Here is a 27,289-nt window from a genome sequence, read left to right as displayed (position 1 = left end):
AAAGGACGGGACCAGGAGGAGGCGCTAGAGGGTGCTGCAGTGATCCTGGTCTGAAACTCAGCTGACCCCACGGCAGGCCTGCCGAGGTAGAGAGATGGGCACATGCACAGAGGAGGTAACCGGAAGGTGTGATAGCTCCTTCGAAAAGAGAGATTCAAACCGTCCACACCTCTCAAGATCAAGGTTGTGACAATGGTCCTTGAAATGACATTGACCACATGCCTCTACGATCTTGGAGGCAAGACCAGGAGACTCAGCGACAAAGTGGTTGGAGCATGGGCTGAGATCTTAGCCCCCATTGGTGGTTCCGTGACTGGAAAAGTTCTTAACGTCTCTGTGCTTGTTTCATGGATGGCCTTGTAGGGTGTAAGTGAGCCAGTGCATTCTTTTGACCTCCTTGGTTTTGTAGCTGTTAATCCAGCATGTTCTTTCTCTGACTATAAGACTTCAGAGCCTGTTTTTGTCACCCCACCCAGATCCTCTTCATCAGCACACACTACCGTGCAGCCACCAGCTTCGATGGCTACAGGAGGCACCGCACAGGAAGTGCCTCAGAGGTCACGCACCCCAGGGGGAGCCTGCAGCCAGTGAGCACATGGAAACTTGGCAGGGCCAGCCATCTGGGCTGCCATTCACACTCAGGACAATGCCGTCCACCAGGAATATGATGAGGACCACACATGTGACTTTGAACTTTCCTGCAGCCACATTCTAAAAAGTAACAGAATAAAGAGTCCAGAAATAGACCCACATAGACACAGTCAATTGATTCTTGGTGCAGATATAAAGGCAGTTCAAAGGATAAACGGTAGCGTTTATAACAAATGGTGTGGTCCCACTGGCTGTCCACAGGAAAATAACAAATGAGCCTCAAACTCAACTTCATCCCCTTATACAGAGATTAATACAAAGTAAAACAAAAACTATAAAACTTTTGGAAGAAAACGACCAAAAAAAAAAAAAAAATCTTTGTAACCTGAGCTCTTAGATATGACACCAAAAATAATACCTAAGAGAAAAGAATGAAGTTGTACTTCATGAAAATTTAAAACTTGCTCTATGAAGAACACTGTCAAGAGAATAAAAGGACCAAGCCACTACGCTTGGAGGAAATATTTGCAAGTCACATACACAACAAAGGAATATAGAAGAAACTCTCAAAGGAATATAGGAGGAAGGCTAAAAATTCAGCCATATGAAAATATAATTTGATCTAAAAAATGAAAACACTTGAAAAGCACTTCACCAGAGACGTTATGGATAATACCAAGTACACGGGAAAGCTGCTCACAGCCCTGGCCACTGGGGAAGGCCAGCGGACTCCACTCTGAATGCTGGTCTATTGGAACAGGCAGATCAAAACGGTGCAGAGGTGAGGAAGCAGAGCCCAGAGCTCCTCCGCTGGCGGAACGCAGCTGCCCTCCACCTCTCTATAGTCCTCATGAAGCTAAATGTGCACGACACATGACCTGGCAGGTCCGCTGACCCAGGAGAGAAAGCATGTGTCCTCACCACGTCCACAGGTATCCCCAGCTTCGTTTATAATCACCAAACACCAGATATCACCTGCACGAGAATCTGCACCTCCGCTCTGCTTGTTGGGTGCCTGGTTTTCCAGGCGATGACAATTCATGATAAAAGAAAAAAACAGGTAAACAACTAGAGAGAATATTAATGCTGAGGACCATAAACAGGGCAATAGAAAATGAAGACAGAATTGTTAAAATGTTACAATAACAGAATATCACCTAATCTGTGTTTACCTTACCTGCTAGACATAAATCACCTGTTAAGCAGGGAACAAACAGGAATGGTTTAAAGGGATAGAAACATAAGAACAGAATTACCTTAAATAAATGGCTTTTTGGTAAACCACTCTGGAGGATAGACAAGCTGCTCAGAAGTAGAAATGGTCTTGCCATACGACCCAGAAATTGCAATCCGAAACATTTATCCCAGAAAAATAAGGTCATATATTCACACAGGAATTTGTACATGGACATTCATACAGTTGTACTTGTAATAACCCAAAATAGGAAACGACTCCACGGGTGTGAGTAAGCAACCCAGGGGACATCCGTACCATGGAACACCACTCGGCCCGGAGAGGAAGGGACCTTCCGTGAATCCCCAGGGCAGCACGCTGCGTGAAATAGCCAGTCCCAAAGTTGCCGTACTGTGATATTCAATTTATACAACATGCTGGAAATAACAAAACCATAGAAATAGAGAACAGATCTGTTGTTCCTGGGGCTCTGGGTGGAAAGAAAGCCTGGGTGTGGCTGTCAAATGGGAGCCAGGGACCCCTGTGGGGACAGTGCAGTTAAGGGTTTCAACTGTGGCAAATTGCACGGAAACACACACATTGCATTAGCCAGGGTTCTCCAGAGAAACAGCACCCACAGGATGGATGGACACGTAGATAAAGGGAGTTATTAGGGGAATTGGCTTATGCTCATGGAGGCTGAGGGGTCCCGTGACAGGCCGTCCGTGAGCCAAAGAAGCAGGAAGGCAGTCATGTGACTCAGTTCAAGTCTGAAGCCCTGGGAGCCAGGGCTGCTGGTCCCAGAGTTAGAGGCTGGAGAACGTGGAGTTCCTACATCCAAGGGCAGGAGGAGCGGGGTGTCCCCACTCCAGGACACAGAGTGAGCGGATGAGCCTGTCCATTTTGTTCTGTCAAGACCCTCGGTCAAGCAGATGTGCCCCCACATGTCACAGAAGGGCAGATCTTCCATACTCAGTCCACAGAGTCCAATGCCAATTTTTTCCAGAAAAACCCTCACAGACACTCAAACATAATGCTTTACCAAGTATCCAGGTAACCCTTGACCTGGCGAGTTTCCACCAAAAATGAACCGTCACTCACAAACAAATGTAAATACCGTGTGAACTCTCAGTAAGTTCTACGGACCGTACTAAGGTTCAGTTCTTGGTGTTGATATTGTCATCATTTAATAGACCCTTCACATTGGAGGAAGCTTGGGGAAGGGTCCAGAGGACCTCCCTTCACATTTCTTTTAGAAAAACTTCTGCGAATCTATAATTATTTCAAAATAAATTTAGAGAAATAAGAAAAGTTTAGTAAAAGGCTGATCTGAATGCTATCACAAGCCGATCACCTGAGGCACACTTTTAAGTGTTCTTCAGACATGATCTCCCAGGTGTTCCTTTGCCTATGCATTCACATTTTATGCACAAAACATTCAAGAAACTGACACTTCGCTATAGGAAAGAGGGTACTCACATGCATGCTAATGAAGTTACAAGATTGACAAGCATCTTCCATGGTCTAATGTCACTTTTTTTTTCAGATGACAAATGATATTCACAACTGTAATGATAATGAGCTGGATCTTTAAAAACAAGATTTTTTTTTTCCTTGAACAAAAGAAATCAGTGATGGGAAATCAATCCACAGTCAAAAAACGAATGGTGAACATTTGTAGTGGAAAGACTCACAGAAGTGGCTGAAGTCACCTTTTAAAGTTTATTAAGCAGAATCCATACACACCTCCTTTAAACTGATATCACTTCAGTGTGAGAGGAATCTGGATCACCTCTTTGCCCAATAATATTACCTCATGTAAGGTATGACTGCATGACCAATGCGATCCTGCAATATGAATAATCAGAAAAATGAGAGATTACACTCCATTTATGTATGATCTATCAAATGTATAAATGCATTTTTCTGTCATGTACAACTAATGAGAACAAATGAAATGAAAAATTTTTTAAAATATTTGACATTATACTTTTAAACTGCCGTAAGCAGATGGCGAGAGGCCGTTAGGCGGACTGAAGGCTCAGAGTAGAAAGCCCCACCGAGAGGCAAGAGTGACTTGAGCACGGGAAGATGTCAAAGGCGGCGCTTGGCACTGCAGTGGTTCGCCAGCCTGCGTAGGAAGTGATGCGGAGACAAGTTGACTGCTCGGGAATAAAGGGAGAAAATGGGAATGCCAGCGGTTCCCCCTCTGCAGGCGAGGGCAGCACGGAGACCCACAGAGACCTGAGGGCCCAGCCAGATTCCAGATCAGCCTGCCGGCTCCTGGTGCCCAGTGCTTCTAAGAGGAATCTGCATTTTCACGTGAAACTTCCCATTGCTAGCTGGTGGCAGTCGTCTCAAACATTTTTAAAGCAGTGTGTGTACCACGCTGAATTAGTTTCTTAGGGCTGCCATAAAGTGATCAAAGCTGGGTGACTGAAGACTGCGGACATGTACTGTGTCACCTTCTGGAGGCAAGAAGTCTGAAATCCAGGTGTTGGTGTGGTTGGTTCCTGCAGAGGCTCAGTGCAAGCGTCCACTGCCTGCTTCTCTCCTGGCCTTGGGGGGTTGCTGGTAATCCCTGGCTGGAGACCCATCAGTCCAACATCTGCTTCCTTCATTACACGGCCTTCTTGGTGCTTTGCTTATCCAAATGTTCCTCTCCTTAAAAGGACACTGGCCTTGGATTACAGCCCATCCCAATCCAATCAAACTTGGTTATACCTGCAAAGACCCTATTTCAAATAAGATCCCATTCATAGGAACCAGGGGATAAGAAGTGATCACTTTCTTTGAGGGGACACAATAAGCCTACTACATGAGCAGAATAGTCCACAGGTCCACCCAGCCTAGACCACCAGTGAGTGTTATCTGTCTGATGGTAAATTAAACTCTAAATATGTCAAATCTCCATCCACAAGGTGACTTCATTCAAGCAGAAGACAGACTGTACACATAAGGCTGTCTTCGTTATTTAAAAATAAAGGGATATGCACACAGAGAAGCATGCGCACCCTTCATATTTACATCAAAATCTGAACTCAGAGGTAATTTGAACTCAAAATGTTCAATCTCACCCCTGGCTGGGGACAGCATGGGTAATTTATTTTATTCTTTAAATCTGTGTTTTCATGGATAACTTTTGAAATAAAGGAAAATGAATTAATGATTTTTAAAAGGAGAAATAGTTTTCTGCATACTTTTTTGACCTTAGAGGAAACAAAAGTGCTTATACTCCAACTTAATCTCAAAATCGTTGCATCACCAGAAGTAATGGAATTATTGATCCACAAAGAGTACAAACTTTAGGGACGCCCCTAATGCCCAGTCCTTACTATGCAGTCACCAGCAAGACTGGGATCACCAGACACCGATCCCTGCAGATGGGCAAGTCTTTCTCCCAAGAATAGAATTCAATTTGCAGTGACGACTGTATCTTCACTGGGCCCACAGAAAGTGCAGGGGTTCCCTGAGGAACTCAAAGCCTTTGATTTAGAGACAGGACTGTGCCTGCTTTTCCCTAAGGGGAGGGGAGGCCACCTTGGCAAGAACTATGGGAATGAAGACTGTTGATTGTTAGGTGCAGGAGAAAATCAAGGAAAAGAACAACAGAAGAGAAGTACCAAGCAGGAGAAAAGAAAAGAAGGTGCTATTAATGAATTATCATGTATAAAAAGTACACAGTAAGCGGACTAATTCGTGGACTAATTTGTAGACTACCTCTTCTATTTGGTCAAAAAAATCAATTGTCATGGGTGATCTGAGAACAAGTCACCTACTGAGATGTGTGTACTGAAGAGAGAGTGAGGACAAGGACAGAAGCAGCAGACACCCCCCCAAAATGTGGTTTGCATATTGTCAAATTCACCAGAGTGCAATAAAATATTAGTCTGACTTCAATAAAAATTGGATTATTTGTACTGGTGCAGATAACGATGCGCTAAATATAACAGTCACACAGTAAGGAGTAACTAACTCTCACCATGGACTATGTATGCATCACACAGAGAGGCGTTGCTGTTAGAGTCAAATCTCCTGGAGATAAAAATGGCAATTCCCTTTTGCATGTGCAATAAAATCCCAGATATTGACATTAAGAAGGCCCCAGATCTTCATTCTCCTTTAAGAAAAATCTGAAAACAATCCTATATTCATTTTTATGTGCTTCTGGTGTGAATTTCCACTTAGCCAAATAAAACAAATCATTTAGACCCCCATAGACCTAAGACAAGAAATTGTCACACAAAGGGAAGGCATTTGTGAAAGTTGAAAACAGGACAATACAAAATTGTTGTAAAAGAAATCAAATTCATTAAGTCCCCTCATGGGATCATTTATGGGCATCTTTTTGTCTGGGCACTGCGCTCTGTTCAGAGAATTCAAACATGAGCTCTGTGTATTCCCTGCAGGAGCATGTAAATTAGGAGGGTAGACAGCTGCATGAACCGATCAATCACTTCAAAACAATGCGTAAGTGCTATGGTGATCAATGGAAATCACAAGTATTCAAACGAGAGCTTTTAGTAGTCCACACATGAATTAATGATTTCTAATCAAGAAATAAATAAGGAAGATGTATAGATATCTTTTAACGGCTTGTGGTAGACTGGAAGATGGCTCCTAATGGCATCCACATCCTAATCCCTGGTATCTGCAACTACACCAGGTTACAAGGCCACAGGGGACTAAGGCTGTGGACAGTCAGGACCGCCATCAGCCGACTCAGAAGAAGAACACTGCTGGATTATACAGCTGGCCCAGTGTAATCATCCTTAAGTCTTTAAAAATGAAAGAGGGAGGCAGAGAGTCTGAGAGCCAGCCGAAGGGAGATAGGGCTACCAAAGAAAGACACACTGGGAAGCCACGTTTCCAGCTTCCCCGTGGGAGGAAGGGGCCCCAGACCAACGATCTCCAGAGCCTCCAGAAGCTAGAAGGACCTGGAGACCAGTTCTCCACCGGCGCTGCCTGTGCCTCAGCTTCAGCCCAAGAGTCCTGTGCCAGACATCTGTCCTAACAAGCTGCTAGAGAGTGTCTTCTTCTAAGATGCAATATGTGGTGATTTCTTGCAGAAATAGCCGGAAAGCAATCTGACACCCAAGAGTGAGAAGACAGGCAGGATTCTATTAGAACCCCAAGTAAGTTTTCTGCATTTAGAACTTCTGAGGTCATGACATATCCCAGGGAGTAATGTTTCACCTTTCCACTGTGAGCGTCTGGGAGGCACGCAGTGGTCCTAACAACCTGGCTCAGAGGTGGGCGTATTCTGTGCTCTCACTGGATCTTCACAAAAGCCCCACAAGGATGCTGAAGGATAATTATTCCACCTTCACAGAGAAGGAAACAGACTCAGAATTAAAGATAAAATGCTGATGGGCATCTGGAAGACTGCCAAGGTCATGACGGATCCCCACACCAGGGTCCGGCAAATGAAATCCTCAGCTACTGCACACTGCAGGCTGGGGGCCCGGGAGAGACCACCACCCTGCCCCAGCCTGCTCACTCTTCTGCAAGCACAGACAGAAAGAGGGTGTTTTCTATTTAAGTTCCATATCATCTCCTCAATTCAAAGATTTACTTTTTGTTCTTTGGTTTTTTGTTTGTTTTGTTAGTTTGTTTTTTGTTTTGTTTTGTTTTGTTTTTTGTTTTAACTGGGGATTGAACTCAGGGGCACTCTACCACTGAGCCATATCCCTAGCCCTATTTTGTATTTTATTTAGAGACAGGGTCTCACTGAGTGACTTAGCACCTTGTCATTGCTGAGGCTGACTTTGAACTTGCAATCCTCTGCCTCAACCTCCGGAGCCACTGGGATTACTGGCATGCACCACCATGCCGGTTCTTTTTGTTCACTTTCAATGTCTCTGAAATCATGATGCATCTTCCTCTCATGAAGCAAGTACAATTGCCACACTTTTTCTTTCCTAGTGATAAATAAAACAATAGCAGGCTTTACCAGAAGTTTCTTACAATCAGTGAGTCAGGACAGGATGCTTCCCTAAGCTAAGCATGGGACTGGCCAGCAATCCCCACCCTTCCTCAGGAATCCAGTGCCAACCATCTTCAACATCTGGAGGCATGGCTTATGTTTAACCTAAATCCATCACACTATAGCTGAAAGTCCTAAACTGCTGCAAGAAGAGAATGGTCATCATTTTTAAACATATTAACCCACTAACCAAATGGTCTTTTTTATTCTTCTTAGAAATTTCTCTTGTGTCCTTGGAAGGACACAAGAAAAGGGGAAGTCAGGGGTTCTACACTCAAAAGACACTTAGGAAATGTGAAACTAACTTCAGAGGTCATACAAGACAGCACACAGTTAAAGATCTCAGCACAGTGGAAACTGCCCGTGGAGACACTATCAATTAGTCCCACGTTGTGTTCTGGATTTTTGCTTATACTCTCATCATCAGGTTTGGTTCCTTAAACTCATTAACAGCTTACATAAAGATATGTTCACCTAAAGCCTTCACCTGGACATCAAGGACAGTAAGGTGAAATGTCCCCTGAAAGATACGTTCAAGCCCTCGAACCCAGTGCCTGTGAACGAGACTTCACACAGAAGCATGGTCTCTGCAGACGAGCCAACTGGATCAGGGTGGTCCCTAAGAGTGATGGCGGTGTCTTCCTGAGGGAAGTCGAGGGAGGTTTGGCTGGAGACCTAGAGGAGGCTTCCAGGAGTCCCGCAAAGACAGACTGGAGCCCCAGGCCAGAACACGACACTGCCGAGGTTCCTCGAAATGGAGAGAAAACGTTCTTCCCGGAGCCTTCGGGGGCAGTGCACCCTGCCGACACCCCGACTTGTGATTTTTAGACTCCACCACAAAAAGACAAGAAATTCCTGTTTTGTCACGCCACCAAATGTACAGTGCTGTGTTTATGATATCGGGTCTGAGGTTGAACCACAGATGACCTTTGCAAGACGGAGCAGAATTGAATGAACGATTATTGAAAGACACCATTTGATCCCAGTTACAGATTTTTAAAAGCTAAGGACCTGTTTCAACTCTGTAGAACTATCCAAATAAATCAGAAGAAAACACAGAAAATTTTAAAAAAATTAGAGATTCATATAGATGTGAATGTAGCCAAAGCAAGAAAAAAATTCTACAAAAAAAAAAAAATCCAAAAAGTCCCTCCCTCAGGACAGATACATATTAAGTCAGAAAAGGAAAGTAGTGACCACAGAAAACTGCCTTAAAAATAACTCTAACTCTATACTTTCATTAGATAATAGAGATTTGACCACAAGATTTATTGAGTATCTGCCACTTTAATCTGGAAGATCGAAATCAAATAGTATATGCTTGTTGTTTTCAGGGAAGAACTGAAAATAGCGCCGAGTGTTAAAGGATCCAGAGAGCAGTATTCTAATTTGCAGATATAAAAATGATGTAGAACGTTGGACTGGGGCCAAGGAGAGAAAGGGAAGTGGTATTCAGCAGGGTACAACAGACCACCTCATGATCATGAATGCATAGCAGCGTTCCTCCTATAAATAACAAAAATGGCCTGAGCACCAAGATTCAATCCATGAGAAAAAAAAGAATTTAATCTTTAGACTCATTCTCTTCTAAACCTCTGATAAATTCTTGACATGCCTTAAGAAATACCTTAAAGACAATTCATCAATTAAATGTTTGAAAACAGCAAAGCCATCCTCAATCTGGAATTAATCACACCTGACTTGGAACTGATTGGGCCCGTGAATGTGACAGAAGACTAAGATGAATGTGAAAATGTCGTATCTGAGTGTTTACTGCCCTTTAAATTGGAGTCATTTAAGTTTGTATTTATGTCTCCCCAGAACAAGTGGCCCAGGGCATTTCTGGAGTACAGAAATGCTACCGTTCAGCCAGCCCCACCTCCTAAGGCCTTGGCTTCCCGGGATCTCTTCTACTTCGAGTCATCCAGTGGGGTGGTCCGTGTGTATACTCAAACGTTAATGACTTCCGCTTCATCTCTGGTGGTTAATTTGTTATCAGATATTTGTTGATAATTTCAGGTTGTCCCTACTCTGGAATTAGGTGGCCAACCTTTGGCTCTGAGCCCCATGCTTGATGCCTGGACTCTAGTCCCAGCAACTGATTACCAGGATCTAAAAGATACAAACTTAATACACTCTGGGTAAACTTTGAGAAATTATGGAGAATTTGAAAAATGGCCCAGCAGATGGAGATGACAAACCTTGGGCCCATTTTGATAAAGTAGTAAACATGGGTCTTAAGAACTACAGGCACCTAGGTTTGAAATTGACTCTTAGAAAAATGTAAAACGGGTTACAAATACTTTGTGATAAGAGAGAGAGAAAAAAAAAGAGGTCCTTAGAAGCCCTTGGAACTCCCTAAACACAGCCTGTTCTCAACGTTACTGCTTCTGGGAGTAAAGAAAGAGGTAAGTTCCAGAAGATGTCCAGCCTCACGAGTCCTAATTTCAGAAAGGCATTGAGTGGAAAGACGTTAAGGTGCAGTGGTAGCTGCCTCGACAAAGCCACCCAAAGAGCATGAATCAGCTGAGAAGTGACCAGGACTCTCACTCATGCCGTCCTGCTGAGTGTTTCAGTTGATACTTTAAATGAAGGTCCCCAGGGTGACTGTGTCACATTTGCAGAGCAAGGGGAAATGAGACCACTGGAGGGAAGCACCAGAACCAGAAATAACTGGAGAAACTAAACTGAGAGGCCGGAGGCAGGCGGCTGAAATGCATTGCCACCAATACTTAGCAGCAGTGGTAGCGACAGCAATAACAGTCCTACAAATAAAATTAGGAAGATAAGTAAAGTAGAAACTTAAGATGAAAATACTTAATCACACAAAGATGAGACTTAAAGAAAAGTGGAAATTTTTACAGTTTCACATGTGGAATTAGAATTGACTACATTTTTTATATGTCCACTCTCCTTGTCACACCTGAAAGCTTCAGGCCATGTTAATTATTGTGATACAGCCACTAGAGGAGGTACAGTCCCGTACTCTGCACTGCGTAGAGCACGTTGTCTCCTGCTGTTCTCTCCTATTAAGGAGGAATGTGACCAAACTGTGTTACGGTTTGGATGTGAGGTGTCCCCCAAAAGCTCACATGTGAGACACTGCAGGAAGGTTCAGAGGAGAAACGATTGGGTTGTAGAAGTCTTAACCCAATGAGTGAATCAATCCCTGGTGGGATTAACTGCAGTGGTAGGGTGTGGCTGGATTAATTGAAGTGGCAGGGTGTGGCTGGAGGAGATTGGAACTGGGGCATGGCTTTGGGGTACATATCTTGTATCTGGAGAGTGGAATCTCTCTCTCTCTCTCTGCTTCCTTATGATGTGAGCTGCTTCCCTCTGCTACACTCTTCCACCTTGATGTTCTGCCTCTCCTTAAGCCCCAGGGAATGGAGCTGGCCTTCTATGGACTAAGACCTCTGAAACTGTGAGCCCTATAATAAACCTTTCCTCCTCTATAATTGTGCTGGTCAGATCATTTTAGTCACAGCAGCAAAAATGCTAACTAAACCAAACAGCATTGTCAAATACGGAGACTTGCAGCCAATAAGCACGTGAAGATCACAGTACCAATGTGAACAAAGTGGGAATACTGAGATGCTCCAGGACTGGATAACACCACTGTTACACTCAAACTCACCTAGAACCCAATGTGCCAACTGGGTCACATAAAGAACATGTATGGGAACTAAGGTTGCCTAACCTAGGAAAAGCCCACTTAGTGATGGGCTGAGGATGGGGTTCTCGCATAGTAGGAAAGCAGTAAATGAACAGAGAGGGAAGATTCAAGGTCAAGGGTGGAAGTTACAGCAGGGAAGTAGATAATAACTGTATGCTAGTAAAGATTGTCAGCAGTGAAAACAGTCAGTCTTCAATGAGGAGGACCCACAGTCACCAGGACTGTGCAGAGGATAAGGGACCACTTTGGGGGATGCCACAGAAAACTTCATGACTCTGAGCAGAAAAGCAGATGCACTACAACTGCCAGATTTTGAATTTCACAAAACCTCAGGGGCTGGCTTTCAGTCATTGGCTTTCTATTGCGCACAGGAAGTGTATGTATAAAAAGAATCACGATGACATTCGATATAGGTGTTTCAACAGGAAGCTTAAGTTCAGAATAAAGGACTGTCCCCTAAATTGAAACAATTTGGTTTTATTTTTCTCTTTCCACCACCGAATTAAAGAAATATGGCAGATGCTCTTCTAAGACATGACATTAGCTGTCTTCCCATGAGTGCAGGCCTGTTTTTTCCTTTGATCCTGAATGGGCCTTTAAGGCTGCCCTCTCTATTCCAAGGCAAGGCCCTAAGAATAATAATAATAAATCCATACTCTTTCACCTTGCTTTCTTGGGAACTCCCTCTCGGAACCCAGTTTCTGTGCCATGGGAAATCTTCACTCACATGGAAAGGCCACATCTTGGTTTCCAACTAATGCCCAGCTGAGGTCCCAGTCAACTGTCAGACTTGAATGACACAGTAAAGGAGACCTCAGCACTGGCCATTTTCTAATTGCAATTGCTTGAGGGTCCCCAAGAGAAAGACATGGAGCTGAGCTTGGTCAGCCGCCAGAACTATGAGTGATGATAATTGTATCAGTCAAGATTCTACCAGAAAAGATCCAGAACAGGAAGGACATGGATTTGTTGCCAGGAATTAGCTTCTTTGTTGTGGGAGCTTCCCCAGGCAAACTGCAATCTGTACAGTGGGGCATCAGAAGTGCGGGCTGGACACTGCCGGAGCTAGCAATGCTATCCGCAAGCAGACTGCACTCCTCAGGGAAGCCCTGTCCTGCTCTTCAGGCCTTTGAAAGGACTGAATCAGACCCAGCCAAACTGTCAAGGATAATCCACTTAAAGTCAGCTGAGCATAGATGTTAATTACATCTACAAAATTTCTTCACAGCAACAACCTAAATCAGTACTTGATGAATCACTGAGTACCTTAACCCCAGTCAAGCTGATGCGTGAAATCCACCATCAGGACAATGAGATGATTTCTGTTGTTTTAAATCATCTTTTTGGGTGATTTGTTCTGCAGAAAAAAGGTCATGGAACAATCAGTGCAGATTTAGGAAACCCTAGTGTCCACGACCTCGAAGACCCAGAACTCCTACGCAGGTCTCCGATTACAATCCGAGACCGTGGTGCTCCTGTTTAAAAATCCCTCAAGCAAGTGCTGCATTAATCAGCCATCTTGACAAGTTCATGTCGCAATAAGACCATTTAGGTGCTTTTGGTTATAAATAAAAGGAACTCTTATTCAAAATAACTTTAAAATAACTGAATTGTCTCATCCTAACAGAAAGTCCTACCTGTGGTACAACGACAGGAGGGGCAGTTGGTTGCAGGCTTGCTTCATTAACCAAATCCACAGCCAATTCCAGGATTCTGGTTCTCTCCAGCACTCTGCTCAGCCACACTCTCTATGTTGCTCTTTGGGGGTCATAAAGGTCTTCCGGAGAGTGTTGCTCTCTGCCTGTTCCCTGAGGTGCCTACTGAGCCTGCTCCCCAGCGGGACTGTGATCACAGGGACTGCTGTTTGGGGATGAGGACCCCAGAGCTGTGCAGTGTCCCTGAGCTGCCACGGTACCTCCTGTGGCATGCCAAGCCTAGAACAGGCCAGGCCCTAAGAGATGCTTATCCAACTAAGCAGCAGTGCATGGTATCTGCATAAGGGCACAAGGCATCTAACCACCAGAGAGACGTAAGGGGAGATGAGTGCACATTGTCAAAGAGTAGATTCCGTTTTTAAACAGTCCCGTGTATGACCACCAGCATGGAGAGAGAGCTCTGAGAGGGCAAGGGAGAGATGCTTCCCTGTCCCCAGAGCCATGTTCAATTCCACGAGTGGCCACCGGAAGATAGCAGAAGCGATCTCATGTCTGTACAGTGTCAAAGCTAACGTTGCCTAACACCCACCATGTGAATACATTCCTCTCTATGAGAAAGTTCCTGAGGTTTAGATGACCTACTGCTTCTCACACGGGTGTTCAGGGTGGACAATGTCCAGGACCGGTGGTCCAGGCAACTGTCAGTCAGCTCACAGTATTCCAAAGCATGCATTTCATCACCTCCCTTGGCCGCAGCGAAGCCACAGGACTGAAACTCCAGTCACCTCAGTCGCCTCACCTGGGATGGGTATAAATACACACACCTCAGACCAACATTCTCCCTTTTTTCCCTGGGGCCACTTTGGTGTCATCCCCTGCCTGGGAAGGGCCTGTCCTATCACACCTTGCTACCCCAGTGCCGCCAAGCCTGTCTTTTTGTTTTGGTTTTGTTTTCTCACAGTCCTTACACTTTGGGTCTTACTCCTTGGCAGGAGCCTGGTTTTCTCTGCTTGTGTCTACATTTTTTCTAAAACACTCTCAAGCCTAGGCAAACTTTTACATTTTATTTTCCTCTCCATCTGAAAATAGAAGAACCTGGGTAAAGATTCAAATTTTCTATTTCAGATTATGTAGACTTTCTACTTTATTATAAAGCTTAATGATACATTACATGGGTTTTGTGAGAAATACAATTCTACGAACATTCACTGAGTCACAGCTCTGTCTAGAAAGACGGGAAACTGCGGGATGAAGCTCCCGTCCAGAGCAGCCCCAAGGGTCAGTGGACAGGAGGGCCTCTGCCACAGCATGTGTGAAACGGACACACAGAGTCCTGCAGAGACACCCGGGAGTGAGCCCAGGCCACTCCTGAGAAGGAGGAAAAGTGAATTCCAAACAGGGAAAGGCCAGGGTTCAGTGTTTGGAGGGGTGTGCTCCAAGCAAAGGGCCCGTGATCAGCCAAGGAAGGCATGTGGAGGGAGCCCAAGGTACTCGGGAGTGTGACAAACCCAGCCTGACTGACATGTCACCACATTAACAGAAGTGAAGTCCACTAATGTGAGATGCAGAGGGAGGCAGTCTGTAAAAAATTTTAAAAATGAAGAAATAATTAAAAAAAAAAAAAAACAGAGGTTTATTCAACAAAAGGAGATGGAGATGGGTCCGTAAGCAGTAAGGATATGCCGTCCTGGCTCCAAGGAGCTCATCACCCACTGGGAGAGACAGATACACAAACAAATCACTGCAGAATGATTTGTTCAGTTCTAAATATAGCACACACAAAGGGCTGGGGACAAGAGGAAGCCATCCACGCTGCCTGAGGAGGAAAAAGCCTTTGTGTAGGTGACAGATGAGTGGGCGGCAGCCAGCCCAGCAGAGGGGTGGACCCCCTGGGTAGGACCAGGAAAAGCACCTCCAATGCATTATTTAACAGTAAATGACACAAATACTTGCTATTCTCTTTAAATTTCAAGACTCCCTACTGCAGCTCCGCCTCAGGAACCTGTCCCTGGTGTTGGAGACGGGGATGTTAAGGGAACCTGCATGCTGAATGTTTGTTTACAGAGAACACCCATCTGGCACATTCCAGAAACTAAAGGAGCCTTTCAGAAGTATTTTCAGGATAAGGAAGCAGGGCACATTCATGGGGCATCCATGCCAGGAAGCTTTGTGCCATCACACAAAATCAGACGCAAAGTGGCACACAGTGCCCGAATGGGTGCATCCTTCCACCGTGCCCCGGTCAGGGGGGCCAGGCAGGCTCTGTCTTCTCTTCAGCAGCACAAACTTGGCAAAGGATCCCACTGAAAAGAGTGCTAGACTAATACGCCCTCTTCAGGGTCAACGAGCACACCGCCTGAGTAGGGAAAGGGGTGGGACACAAGATTCCCAGCTTAAGGGGCAACGGCTGTACCAGCGTACAAACAGGTGAGGTGCACGGATCAAGTGTCTGGGCCCCCCGCCCCATTCACATGTCAAAGCCCCAACCTACACGGGGATGTTGTTAGGAAGAGTGGCATCTGGGAGCTAGTCAGGTCATGAGGGTGGCACCTTACCAGTGGTGCACCTGTGAAGGGGACCCCAGGGGTCTGTGGGCCCTCCTTCTCCATGTGCCCACACAGTGACAGACACGAGGACAAGTCCATAGCCTACAGCCTGGAGGGGCCCTCACACAACCTGACTGCTGCTACCCTGATCCCAGGCTCCCAGCCTCCAGAAAAATAAGGTACCAGTCGGCCTATGGCAGATTCTACAGCTGTCCCGAACGCCCAAGTGACAGCTGCCTCTGCTGTGGGAAGACCTTGAGAGGGCGATTCAGGTTGACCTGTCAGAAGACTTTCCTCCTGCGACTCAGTGGTCACAGAAATGCAGATGAGAACAGTGCAAACAGCTTGAAGTAAAGGGCTGGGCAACAATTTATCAAGAAAACAAACAAAAGAAGGAGCTGCAACAGCAATAAATATATTACAGTCATGGATCTTTACATGCTAAACATAGTGGTGAATATATATGGCAAAATCCCTGAGAAAATGGATAACATGCTATAACCGCAATCACCACAGATGGTGGTTCTAGACCTTGGGTAATTCTGTCCCCTGCAGGATGTCTGCCAATGTCAGAGACATTTTTGGTGATCACAGCTTGGGCAAACTGGAAGGTGCTGCTGGCATCCACAGGCAGAGGCTGGGGACACTGCTAAACCCCTGTCAATGCCAGTGCAGCCCCACAAGAAATAGATACGGTGCCACATCCACAGGCCAAGGGTGAGAAACTGCAGTGCAGGATGTGCTGGTAACAGCTCTCAAACCGTAGGTCAAGCAGACCAAAACATAAGAATAGGCAAACAAAATACACTGCACACAAATATACTCATAAATATCTGTAAAGCTGAATTAACATACAGATACAACTTTCTGTCCTGCAAAAGATATGTACTTTTTATATGTCATGCATAAAGCTCTTGTGACTATATTTAGATGGTCTATTTTCATTTAAAATTTCCTTATGCAACTCAGTATAAATTGGCTAAAAATTTTTGATTTCTTTAATGTTACCAGATTTGGCCTCCTTAGATAAAGAGTCCGTCCAGAATTATAAAGGAGAGAAGCCGTTGAGAGATGAGCCTCCACTGCTTAAGAGCCAGCACGGGGAATCTGCGGCCAGTGGGGAACCAGGGAGGGACAAAGGAATCCCTCAGAAGTCAGAGCAGAGGGGAAGAGGACAGATGGCAGCATGTCCTGGTCACAAATGGACTGCCACAGCCGGGACAGACCTCGCCATTCTGTTTGGAGGTCATCCTGACACCCAGACATTATCCACAGGGACTACATCAGCTCTTCCCTGGTCACAAAGGTGCCATTGACCTTTGCATAAGCCTAGCTACCCTGCCAGTGAGCATGAATGCCCAGATGTGAGCCCTCCAGGCTGCAGAGGAAGGGGCTGTTGTTGTTAGGGACACCCTCGTGCCGTGGCCAGGATGTCTGACCTCCCTGTTGTCATGTTGAACTCCTAACCCCCAGGGGACAAGGTGGATCCTCCAGAGGTGGTGCGGGCATGGGATGGAGCCCTCAGTAAGCGGATTCGCATCCTTATCGTAAAAGAAACCCCAGCGCTGGCTCACCTGTCTATGGGCAGAAAGTGGGTCCCCATCAGACACGATTCTGCTTGGATCTTGGACTGGCCAGTTTCCAGAGCTGTGTAGGTACATTCTGTGGTTTTAGGCCTGCAGTTCACGGTGCTTTGCTACGGAGCCCTCAGAGACTCACACTGAGAGACCCACTGCCCTTGGAGTGCCTGGCCTGGCGTCCTGGGCATTAATGGAGTCTCTAGTTTTTCCAGTCATGTTTGAGGCTATTCTCAGAAGTATTCCACAGTACATCTTCCAGGCTGATTTGATAGGTAAAAACACATTTCCACTGCCAAAGTCAGAGACATCACTGGTGGATGGGGACATAGAGTCCTCTCACCCACCAGGCTGGTGTCAGATGCACTGATCTGAGTCTGTCCCAGAGAAATAGGGAGGAATCCTGGCAGGAGACAAGTGACAGTCAGTGCACACTCACAGCACAGCTCTGGCTCTTAGGCCTGAGGACATCACACCCTCTGTTCCTACAGGTCAGGGACCTGGACAGCTTGAGAAGGCCAGGGGCCAGGGAGGGCATGGGCAGGAACTCTGACATCAGGACCTTGCTCCAGGCTGCCTGGCCCACCTGGCCGTCAAGAGCACAAGGAGGGGCGCTGTCCGGAAGGCATCTCACAGCGTTGGCAGCTGTGCAGTCCTGTGACCACGGAGCTGCCCCAGATGTGACATCTAGAAGAAATAAATGGATCAAAGGAGAGGTGGGGGTGAGGTGCATGGACCCTGCACTTCAGGAAGAGAAAGTACCGAGGAATGAGTATTCTTCATCCGTGACACCCAAACGACATGCTGCGGGCCTGAGCGGCCAGTGGAGGTTGTCCTGTTCTCCAAGCCCGGACGCTTGCAGGGGTGAGAGGTGGGAGGCTGGAGACAGCAGCTGTCTCTTCTGTCCAGTGGCAGTGTTTGGCCCGTTGGCCTAGCAACGTTGCCACCAGTGCCCACGCCCACATCTCAGGAGAGCTGAGCTCAGACCAGAAGTACCTGATCTTGGTTAATCATTACCCGCGTCCCGTGAAGCAGTGCTTGTTCGTAACACTTTATATGTGGCCTCGGTCACACTTCTGTCTGTCTGTCTGAAGTGCTGTTTCACTTGCGTAATGTTAAATAGCTAACTCATTATCTTCAGAAAATGAATTTATATTTCTCGATCTAGTTGATTGTGTTTTTTTTTTAAATTAAAAAGTCTTAATTAAAATATTTTCATTTAAAACCTAATGGCAAAAGTTCACATTATGGTAAAACATTTTCTTCTTTGTATCTGTTTCTAGTTCTGCCCCAGTCACCCTGAAGGATTCCGACTTCAGATTCTTTTCAGGCAGATAATCCACCCGCCGACTGATGGAGGAGCCCTTTCAGTCACTGTTCATCGGGCCAAGTCCACAAGTCACCACTTTGTAAACTGGTCACCTCCCTACCAAGAAAGAGGTAACCAAAGCAAAGAGGAGACAGGAATTCATGGCAGAGTGACTGCACAGCAGGCTGAGAGCAAAGAATAACAAAATACAAAGTCAAAATTATTTGTTAAAAGCTTAATTTACCTATAGATATATACATTTATTATGTCAATTTTTGTAAAAGTTTACAATGAGAATTAGAAGTTCTTTTATCTAATTATCCTAGAGCCAAGAGGGTTTTTATGAAATTTATGTTCACTTACTCTGGGGGGATAAAGTAAGAAATTCTAGTCTGGTACAATTCTTCCTCAATTTCTAGGTTTACAACTGACTTAGAATAACACTAAACATCTTTTACTCGCACTCTCTTGTTTGATTCAGTACCTAACTAGCCTCTACATTTTTACTTAAGGTCAGAGCACAGGAATTTCAGATACATTAGAAGAGGAAGTCAACATAGCTCCTCTAACTTGGTGATGTGACTGGGACGTGAGCTGTCCCCAAAAGCTCCTGTGTTAATACAGGAATGTTCAGAGCTGAAATGACTGAATTTGAGAGCTATAACCTAGTGAGCATAATAGACCACTTGCTGGGTTAGTCATTCAAATGGACTAACTGGGTGGTTACCACAGGCAGGTAGGACATAGCTGGAGAAGGTGGGTCACTGGGGGTGTGCCCTGAAAGGGTGCATCTTTCCTGTGACCCCTACACCTTCTGTTTCTTGGTCACCATGAGCTGAGTAGCTTCCCTTCAGGACACACTTCCACCATGATATTCTGCCTCATCTCGAACCCATAGCAATGGAGTCAGTCCACCATGGACTGAACCTATGGATGCATCCCCATAAACGTCCATTGTGATCCTAATACACTACTGCAGTTAGCACCCTCAATCTTGAAAGTAAAATCTGTGCCCCTTCCCTAGCCTGTAAATGCCTCCAAAATACTCCACCCTCTGACTTAACGTTGGTTTTCCTGTTTCTGAGTAACTGCAGCCTAACCTCCTGCCACAGGGAAGGGAATCCAGCCACTGGGCTTCACGGCCCCCTCCTGCTTTGGTTCAGGCTCCCCTTCACCTCCCCAGGCTGCGCATCCCTCACGGACCTGCTTCCCGGACCTGGTGCACCGCAGCCGCTTCCTGCACAAAGCAAGTGATGCAAGCTCTCTACCTAACAGGGGCATCGCTTGTTGATGTAATGACTGCCTTTGATTTAATTTGTCATGAAATAATGTGTTGTTTGTCTCACAGAGCCGTCAGCTCCCAGGAGATAAGGACCCTGTCCCCCGACACTAGGACGAGTGGGTGAAGAAGCAAGTAGCACGCACCAGGTTCCCCCAGCGCCCCCTCAAGGCCTCCTCTCATTTTCACAACTTAATTACCTGAAGGTTTTTTCAAATGCCTTTGGGGAAAGAGTAGCCATCTAATGGAGCTGTGAGGGCGAGGATGGCTGGGTTTTGCCTGCTGCTCTTCTGAGGCCTCACTTGCTGCTGTTCCTATCGACAGCACCACAGACAGCCGGCACACGTCAGCTACTGCAACAGAATAGCTTTTATAAAGCAAATGTGGTTGGCTTGTGCTGCATGCATTTTCTGGGTCTCTCTGTCTACATTCCCCTTGAGTAGTAATAGTCATCTCTCATATTTTATTCCCGCTTGTGGACAATTAAACTTTCTAGTTCCTATATTCTAAACCATGTGGCTGATAGGTTTCCTTTCTGATTCTCTGAAAATTTTTAAAGAATTTTAAAGTATTTTATCGATCTAACCATTCCTTGGTATTCCACGGTAATAATAAACCTGCATCTAGGACCCTAGCAGGATTTGTAAATGTCTAAGTTCTTAGTTATAAAAGAATGAAAACACCCAGTTTAAAGACTTTTAGTGTCATGATGGGAAAAACTTATTACACATCACTCTCTATCCAGGTGCACAGTCTGCTTTGTAGAAAGGATTTCAGAGGAATCTCCACTGCATTAAAAACCACTGTGTGCCTCTCCACCCTGTGGCCTCCTTCCTGAGCCTGCCACTAGCTGAGCAGCTTTCCTCTCCTGGCCTGTTTTCCCATGATGTTCACCTCACCTTGGACCCAGAGCAATGGAGTCAACCACCTGTGGATTGAGACCTCTGAATCATAGGCTTCAAATAAACTTTTCCTCCTCTAAGTTGATTTTGTCAGATCTTTTGGTCCCAGTGACCCAAAACTGACTAAAACAGAAACTGGTACAAGAAGTGCCATTGCTGCTGTGACCAACCTGATCATGTGGTTCAGAAGCCTTTATTGCTGGTTGGGAAGAATTTTGAAAAGTGTAGAGATGCAAGCTGGAAACACTTAAGAATGCTTGAAGCATATCTTAGTGGACAACCTTGGTGGGAACGCAGACCAGAATGCCAATAGAAATGTGGGCTGTGCTTGAGGTTTCAGAGGGAAGGAGGACTCTGTTGGAAATTGGACTGGAGCTATTTGTGTTGCTGTCACAAAGAAGTTGTCTACATTTGATTCCTGTCCCGAGACTTTCTTTGAGGCTAAATTTAAAGGTGGTGGACTAATTAATCTGGAGGAGGAAATTTCTCCAGGTAGCACAGAATCCAGGCAATAGCATGGATATTGCTGGTGGATTTTAGCAAAGTTTACTGTGATAATCAGGAGTAAAAAGTAGAAGAGAAAGGTTGAAAAATTTGCAATTTGACCAGAAAAGTGCATGTAAATCTGGACTCAAGGAAAGTGTGATTGTTGAAAAGATTACAGACCCTAAAGAGATACTAAGTACTTTACACAGTAAAGATAATAGGAAAGATGCTTGAGGGCACCTCAGGAATGTGCAAGACCACACCTAATACAGACTTAAGGATGTAGAAGGGAAAATTCCTTTAAGAATAGGTCATGTGGACTCTTTGCTTGCAGAGGAGGTGAGAAGTCTAGGAATTTGTTTCACAATGCTGAGCCATAGGCACTCAGAGGACACTACAGCCATTTTACCAGGGGTCCAGGTGCTGTGCAAGCTGGTGGCAGACCTTGGCATCATCCATGTGGTACTGCTTCCACAGGAATGCAGGATACCAGAGTTAAGCAGTCATGGAGGCTTCCACCAAGATTTCAAAGTAAGGCCTGGGGGGCCAGGCAATGTGTAGCAGCATCAGAGGACCCACCGGCATCCCCTGAGATGGTGATGCATGAAGCTATGAAAGTAAAACTGAAGCTAGAGTGGAAACCCAGGGATTAAGAGATGCCAATAATGTGGACTGTCTGCCAAGAAAGGCTGCCAGATGCAGACAAAGCCAGGCTAAAGATCAGCCCCTGTGCACCGCAATCTGCAGGACCAACGGGGTGGGGCTGCTCTTTGGAGAGAACATCTCCGGCCACATGTCCTAAGTGTTGTATGCAGAGTAACTGGACCTGTTTGCCTGGCTGGTTTTCAGTCATCCCTTCTTTATATGCTACTTCTACTTTTTGGAATAGGAAGGTTTAGTCTGGACCACTGTGTATTGGATATATGTAACCTGATTTTGATTTTCACAGGGGCTCACAGCAAGAATTTGACCTGAGTCTCAGATGAGATTTTGGACTTGGATTGGACTTCTGGGCAATGCTGGAACTGTTAAGACTATGGGCTTCTTGGAGATGAGCTAAATGCACTTTGCACTGTGAAATGGACACAAGTTTTTTGGAGCCAGAGGCAGAATGCTATGTTTTAGATATAAGGTGTCCCTGAAAATATCCTGTTAATGCAGGAATATTTGGAGTTAAAAAGTATTAGATTATAAGAGCTGTTACCTAAGCAATCCATTCTAGTTTGAATGATTGGGTGTAAGTATGCAGGTGGGGCATGGCTGGAGGAGGTGGGTCATTGGAGGGTGTGTCCTGGAGAACTTATCTTCCTGCAGCTCCTTCCCCTCCCCCACTCCACCCCCACCCTCTCCCTCTCCTTCCTGAACCCACCATGAGCTGAGTGGTTTTCCTCTGCTGGGCTCTTCCACATGATGTGCTACCTCTCTTGGGCCCAGAGCAATGGTATCAGCCATCTATGGACTGAGACCTCTGAAACTGTGAACCACAAATAAACTTTTCCTCCTTCAAAAAAAATTAAAATTAAAAAATAAAGTCTTTTATGCACAAGATGTACATATTTCTTCCTATTCTAGTTTTTTCCAGTCAGTATTGATAATATATTACACATTAGTACCTAAAAAGCTTGTAAGAATGGGAATCATATTTTCTTTGCTCAGCATTTTATCTTGTTCATTGACTAATGTAGGACTGGTCATACTAGGGATGCCGTAGGAATGAGTTGGCTCATTGTTATGCACTGGCAGGTAAGGGCCATGAGGAGAGAGCAGTAGGAAGGAACAAGTGACTGGGGATCAGGATTATCCAAAAGTGCTCACATACTTCAGGTAACAAATTGGTCTGGCCATCTTTGGCTCAAATATATTTATATATTTGTGTGAAAATTGAAAGCAGAATATTGTATGTAAGTTGAGAGTCTAGGCCTTTAACAATTAATTATGTAGTGGATAAAACTACATATGTGTGGTATGTGTGCATGTGTGTGCATTTGTGCTATTTATGTGTATACATGTGTGCATGCATGTGTGTGCTTGTGAGCAAATGTCTGTGCATGTTTATATTTGTGTGTATGAGCATGCATATATGTATAGATACATGTGTGTGCATGTATTTCTGTGTGTGTTGTGTGCAAGTGTGTGCATGTGCAATGTGTGCTCGTGTGCATGGGTATGCACACGTGTGCATGTGTTCATGTGTATGTGCATGTACATGTTTAATTGCAAATCAGGGGTGCTCTCTTGTTTAGTATAAAGAAGGTGAAGATACAAAAGCTGAGCCCAGATGGCCTTGTTAAAATCAAGAACGACAAAGCACTGGGCAGCTAACTTGTTCTGTATCAGAAAGGAAGAAGACTGAGCAGAAGACAGGGAGGAAAGGGAGAAGAAGAAACGGGAGATTGGTCTCATGCAGAGGCTGGAGGAAGCTCCAAACAGCAGGAAGGAGGCCTGAAGGATTTACAATAACGGCCAAGATTCAGCTTTAATCTCCACACTTCGCTGTGATATAAAGCTCCCCAGTTTTCCACCAATGTCTCCATGGTCTGCTGCAAAGAAAGTGGCCTGGCTTTGGTCTTGTATTTGTTCAAAAATAAATCACAAAATCCAGGACAACAGCATCCAAAACCCAAGCCAAGGACAGAGACTGAGCTCGCATGTGGGGCCAGGGAAAGAGAACAGCCAACTCTCAGGGGAAGACCACGAAGTCCACAGCCCAGCAGGGTCTTGGCCACACAAACATTCAGGATTTTGCAGAAAACCTATGAAATGCTTTAACAAGTTGGGGTAGGGAACTGCAGCTTACATCATGACATCTCAAGGGCACAGTGACCCCCCTTTTCTTCTGGCTGCAGCTGTTCAACTCCCTCCAGCCTGACCGGAGGGTCTCCGAGAGCCACAGTACAGAGCGTGACTTTAGAAACAAAGGCCAGCCTTCCCAGGCCTCTGATGAGCACACATGTTCAGGATGCAAGGGATCACAGGGATCTTCTTTTGTCACCTCCTGAAATGTTTCAAAGGCTTAGCAACTCTGAACAAGTGCTTTTTCCCCTTTACATCCAGGTTTTAAGTAACCAGAATAGAAAGTCTCCTCCAGATTGTATAACTTTGTCATGGCCTCAAAAACCTTTAATGTTCCATACATATTTTTAGTAAATAGAGATTGAGCATCTACCGTGGGCCAGAAATTGTTCTCAATATGAGTAATGAACAAAAAAGCAGAGCTTGTCTCAAGGAAGATTAAATGCAGCACAATAAATCCAAACGATCTCATCAAAATTGTCAGATAAGCTTTGTAAACAGGGAGATTCCAAGAACCCAGCAGACCTGGTTTTGATGGCTGTGCCTTTTGATTTGTCAGTAAGCAAGAGTGACTTGTTTGAGGAAGGAAAATAGGCTGTATTGGAAGTAGAGCAGGAAGAGTACCACAGCCACCAACCCAGAGCTGTGCCTGGCTGAGTTCAGCCCGGAACTCTGCAAAATTCTGCATTAACCTCAGTGATGTAGCACCTCACGCCTGCTACGATGGTGAGGTCACAGTGACGGTAAATGATGAACGTTAGCAAGGATGTGGTGAAATTGATCCCTCCAACTTGCTGGTGGGAATGGAAACGGTGCATCCAGTTTGCGGGATAATCTAGCAGTTCCTCAAGAAGTTAAACGTCAAATTATCATATGCCCCAGCAAGGCCACTCATAGGCATACACCTAAGAGGTATGAAAACACACACCTGTGTAAAAATTTATCCATGAATATTTGTAGCAGCATTATTCCAAACAGTCAAAATGTGGAAAGAACTCAAACATCTAACAACTGATGAATCAATAAACAATGTGTTGTATATTCGTGCAATGGAATATTATTCAGCCATAAAAAGGAATTAAGAACTGATACAAACTGTAACATAAATCAAGATTGAAAACATTAAGAGAAAGAAACAAGGCACAAGAGGTCACATGTGATATGATTCTACTTAGATTAAGTGTTCAAAATAGATAAATCCATAAACCAAGTAAATTAGTGGTTCCCAGGAGCTGGGGGGAGACAGAACAGGGAGGATGCCAATGGTACAAGGATGCTTTGGGGGGTGACAAAAAGGTTCCGAAATCAGAGAGCAGTTATGTTGGCACAATCTTATAAATATACTAAAACCACTGAATTGCATACCTTAAAAAAAGTAAATATTGCATAGCATGTTAAGCTATATCTCAACTAAAATATATATTAAAATTTATAATGGCATGATAAAAATAATTTTATTCCATTTTGATGCCCATTCTAGTAGAGGGAGGGCAGTAGGAAATGGGAAGAAAGTTCTTAAACTGAACTCAGACTTTGATTATGTCTCACCTAGGACCTATGTAAGCTTAGGAGTCGTTGTGTTTTCTAGACCATATACTATGCCCTCTGCATGTGTTAAGATACTATGCATTATCAGTTAAGAAAAATGCAACTCAAACTCACCTAAACAATACAGGAATCACTGGTTCACTTGACAAAAAAGTCCAGATCAAGACTTCAGGCAAAGCATGGTCACCAAAGACCCAACTTCTCATCTCAAGTCTGTTCTTCTTGGGCAACTTTGACATGTGACTGGATTCCTTCTTGTTCCTAAGATGACTTCCAGTATCTTCTAGAGCTAAACACGTCCTCATTTAGGTTCCTAGTCGTTTACTCAAAATCCAGCAAGTCATAACTGTTGGTCTTTACTGGGTTGACTTAAGTCTTGTGCCAAAATAAAATACGTCACTGAATTCAGGAGGAGTTTTTCAAAAAATAAAGCAAAGTAACAGGCTGAGTCTGTCTTCTGACCCCATTTAAGAAAGCTACTTGCTCAAAACCAGCTTTAAAGGAGCTGCAGGTGTGGTTTAGAGGTCTCGCACCCACGAGACCTGGGTTCCATCCCAGCACACACACAAAAAATAACTGGTCAAAAGAAAAAGGGACAGATATGCAGGAATAAGGGGGTATTCATTCTATATGAAGGAGCAATCCTAGGCTTTAAAGTACTCACTAGGTAGGGTAGCGGGGATTGACGGCTCCTCTTGATGGCTCATTTCTAAAATGTATGTGAAAAGTACCTGCATAATTCTCAAAGAGAGCTCAGGTGAGCCACCTCAGGCTCTGCCTGGCTCCCTCAGCAGGCACTCTCCTAGGTGCAAGCCTAGTACCTGGCAATTTTCTTACTTTAGCAATGTAAGCATTTACTGTTTCAAATCAGTGAGGGTTCGTCCCAGGATATAAGGTGGGAGCAAGGTCCCCAATATGGCTCCCTGTCAGAAAGAATGCAGAGGGGTCACTGGAGGGGCAATAACACACACTACCTGTCCTCTGTAGGGGGTTTTGATCACTTGCATGAAGAAGACAACAAAACGACAGGGTGACTTTGACAGCAGTGCAAGAAAGACAAGTACACACAGAGAGAGAAATCAGGTTGTGTGGGAAGCCTCCACTTCTTGCAGAAGGTTTTCTAGGCAAGAGACAACTTTAAAAATGGGCCAGTTTTACCTTAAGTAATTTGTGCACTGTACTGTATTTTGTTACTATGATTAAATGTATGGGACAGGCTGACTTTATAAAGTAAATAAGTTTCTTTAGCTCCCAAGGGCAAGTCACCAGCACTGACGGCTCTGGTGAGGTCCTCATGGCAGATGGTGGGTGATGTCAAACAGCAGGAGCATGGGGTGGGGTTGGGGAGCAGGGACTCACATTCCTAAACAGGAAGCCAGATAGAGACTGAGTTTCCACAATGTCTGTTTAAGGGACAATGACCTAAGGACCTTGTACCAGGCTCCACCTCTTAAAGTGCCCACCACCTGCCAACACCACCATGCTGGGGACCACATTTCCAACCCATGAACATTTAGGGGATACACTTAAACCATGGTACCACTAATATCCTCACCTATCTATATTTATAAATTTGCAACTTTAAAAATTTACTGACATGCCATCCAGAGATGATTCTTTATATCTTTAACCAGGATAACTAGGAGTTCATTTTCATAGGACAAAATCTTTGTGTTAGCAACAGCATAAGAAGCAAGAGATTTTCTCAAGGAAAACTGTGCAGAGGAAATCCAGTGAGTTCTCACTGTGAGAGGGCACACGGACAGC

At 44.9% G+C, this 27,289-nt stretch overlaps 2 long non-coding RNA genes across 2 annotated transcripts; one reads left to right on the top strand and one right to left on the bottom strand.

The window, feature by feature from the left end:
• Positions 1–1,433: 1,433 nt before the first annotated feature.
• Positions 1,434–18,157, bottom strand: LOC306643175. Its single transcript, XR_013758837.1, has 3 exons — positions 17,203–18,157; positions 3,512–3,613; positions 1,434–1,606 (listed from the first exon to the last, which is right to left on the bottom strand). It is a non-coding gene; the product is annotated as an uncharacterized lncRNA (long non-coding RNA).
• A 515-nt stretch (positions 18,158–18,672) lies between these two features.
• Positions 18,673–22,421, top strand: LOC306643176. Its single transcript, XR_013758838.1, has 3 exons — positions 18,673–19,806; positions 20,539–21,148; positions 22,131–22,421. It is a non-coding gene; the product is annotated as an uncharacterized lncRNA (long non-coding RNA).
• Positions 22,422–27,289: the final 4,868 nt, after the last annotated feature.

The sequence above is a fragment of the Sciurus vulgaris genome (genome assembly GCF_902686455.1).
Source record: "Sciurus vulgaris genome assembly, chromosome: 13".
NCBI lineage: Eukaryota > Metazoa > Chordata > Mammalia > Rodentia > Sciuridae > Sciurus > Sciurus vulgaris.
This window is presented reverse-complemented; position numbering and strand designations above follow the sequence as displayed.